This window comes from Mus caroli, unplaced genomic scaffold (assembly GCF_978045245.1).
Source record: "Mus caroli unplaced genomic scaffold, Mus_caroli_1 scaffold_15, whole genome shotgun sequence".
In the NCBI taxonomy this organism is placed as follows: Eukaryota; Metazoa; Chordata; class Mammalia; order Rodentia; family Muridae; genus Mus; species Mus caroli.
Genome location: NW_028227270.1, coordinates 17427687 through 17430508, shown reverse-complemented (window position 1 = coordinate 17430508; position 2822 = coordinate 17427687). Strand labels below are relative to the sequence as shown.

Genomic DNA, 2822 nt, shown 5'->3' with positions numbered 1-2822 from the left:
AAAGATACCTGATAAGCTTCCATTCGTCCTTGAAATTTTCAGGAATGAACTCAGGCTTGGCAGAATTCTGGCAGGGCACATCTCACTAGGTTCAACCTCAGCACTTCATACGGATACTGTGAAGAAAGAGCTACCTGGATTGTTTTCCGGGGTTCAATTTCACTTCTGTGACTTGACCTACAAAGGTGAAAGAACCGGATGACTCAGGCTGAGTCAGCCATCATTCTAGATCCAGGCGAACCAAGCGGAGGCCCTGTAAGTCTCTGGCAAACGAATGGAATAAACAAACACACTTTCCAGAACACTCTCTGCAAGATGAAATCTACCAGTTAGAACAGGTCTGGCCTGGCTGGCATGCAGGGAAGGCAGGATTTCTACAATGCATTAAGCAAGTAATGAATGACCTCTTTCTAGTGGAGGACATTCTTCAGGTATCTCAAGGGTCTGAGCCCTGATTTCTCAGCCTCTTGCTCTTCCTCACTCCCTTCTTTTCTTCTCCTCACACTCCTCCTCCTGTCTGGTAACAACAAAGCCTTCAAACATAGTCCCTGTGATGTTGATACCGGAAGGAAAATCCTGTCATGTGGAGAAATGAGTGTCCCCTGCTGACTGGGACAGTGAGTCACCCCTTGCCTCAGACCTTAGGGTATTCTAATGTTCCATATCAACCTGCCTTTGCCAAGCAGCAGCTGACACCCTAAAGAGAACATCTGACCTTCAGAGATGAAAGCTGAGCTCTGAACACTGGTATCCCTGGTCTCACACACTCCTGAATGGAGGATGAAGGCTGCTAGGGCTGCCACTTTCCAGGCACGAGGAGCCACAAGCTGCTGATCTTTGGGTGGAGGGATGGGAAGACTTTGGGGCTGAGGGGAGGGGGTGAAGAGCCTGATTTACAGCATTGCTCTCATGTCTGTAATACTGCCATCATGGCTGATGTCAAGTTAGCAAAGCCTTCAGTGTGCTCACAACATTCCTGAAGGTTTACTAATCAGCTTTCACCAGCCTGTCCAGACTGGTTCTAGCAGACTCCTGGCTCTGCCTCATGAACAACTGGCCTTCTTAGTGATGCATGCCTATAGCCCCAGCACTAGGGAGCCTGAAGCAGGAGGATCACAAGTTCAAGGCTAGCCTGAGCTACATAGCAAAACTGTCTTCAAAAAGAAAATCTTGGTAGCATAATATATTTATTATTTAAGCTTATACCATTTTGTGGCTCAAAATTCAGTCTTGTAGAGCTGCAAATGTCAGCTTACACAGAGACCACAAGTTTCTCAACATCTACTTGCAAAGATGCTAAGGGTCTAATGAAAGAAGGACTCAGCTCTTAATACTTCTAGAGGTTTATTTCTAAGAATTGGAAACTAGGGACTGGAGATATGGCTCAGCAGTTAAAAGCACTGGCTGCTCTTCCAGAAGACCTGGGTTTGATTCCCAGCACCGGTATGGTAGCTCACAACTGTCTGTAATTTCAGTTCCAGGGGATCTGACACTCTCACACAGACACACAGGCAGGCAAAACACCAATGCACATAAAATAAAAATAAATCATTTAAAAACAAAAGAACTGAAAACTACTCTTTTTCGTGACGCCTCTCAGGCGCTCGGCTGTGTCAAGATGAAGCTGAACATCTCCTTCCCCGACACCGGCTGTCAGAAGCTCGTCGAGGTGGATGAGGAGCGTTAAGCTCTGCACCTTCTATGAGAAGCGCATGGCCACGGAAGTAGCCGCTAATGCTCTTGGTGAAGAGTGGAAGGGTTATGTGGTCCAGATCAGCGGTGGGAATGACAAGCAAGGTTTTCCCATGAAGCAAGGTGTTCTGACCCATGGCAGAGTGCGCCTGCTGTTGAGTAAGGGGCATTCCTGTTACAGACCAAGGAGAACTGGAGAGAGGAAGCACAAATCTGTTCGCGGATGCATTGTGGACGCTAATCTCAGTGTTCTCAACTTAGTTATTGTAAAGACAAGAGAGAAGGATATTCCTGGACTGACAGACACTACTGTGCCTCGTTGGTTGGGACCTAAAAGGGCTAGTAGAAGCCGAAAGCTTTTTAATCTCTCCAAAGAAGATGATGTCCGCCAATATGTTGTCAGGAAGCCCTTAAACAAAGAAGGTAAGAAGCCAGGACCAAAGCACCCAAGATTCAGCATCTTGTTAGTCCACGCGTCCTGCAACACAAACGCCGACGTATTGCTCTGAAGAAGCAACGCACTAAGAAGAACAAGGAGGAGGCTGCAGAATACGCTAAACTTTTGGCCAAGAGAATGAAGGAAGCCAAAGAAAAGCGCCAGGAACAGATTGCCAAGAGATGTAGGCTGTCCTCGCTGAGAGCTTCTACTTCTAAGTCTGAGTCCAGTCAAAAATGAGTCTTTAAGAGCAACAAATAAATAATGACCTTGAATCTTTAAAAAAAAAAAAAAGAATTGAAAACTAAGTGAAATACTGACTTAGGGCTAAGACCATGGAATAAACTGGAAAAAAAAAAAAAGAGTTCTTTAATTACTGAATGAACTCTGTCATGCTTGACACCCCTGCCCCCACCACCACCTCTTTTCTCATCACATCTGAAGGCCTGTTAGGAGTGAGTAACTATTCCACATCAAATTTATTTGAGCCAAATATGAATTGTAAATTCTCTAGAAGAAATTAGTTCTCTATTTGATGTTAGGAAATCCTATGTTTTTCAAATGGATGTCCTACAGAATAAAAGAGACCTGGGTTCTCTTTAAAAAAGAATCATCAACTCTCCCCCTCTAAAAAATATCATTTTCTTTAAAAAAAAAAATACAAAATATTATAAGAATGTGCTCTCATTTTAAT

The 2822-nt window shown here is 44.4% G+C and overlaps 1 pseudogene; it reads left to right on the top strand.

Moving 5' to 3' along the window:
* Positions 1-1603: 1603 nt before the first annotated feature.
* Positions 1604-2419, top strand: LOC110308364 (small ribosomal subunit protein eS6 pseudogene; annotated as a pseudogene).
* Positions 2420-2822: the final 403 nt, after the last annotated feature.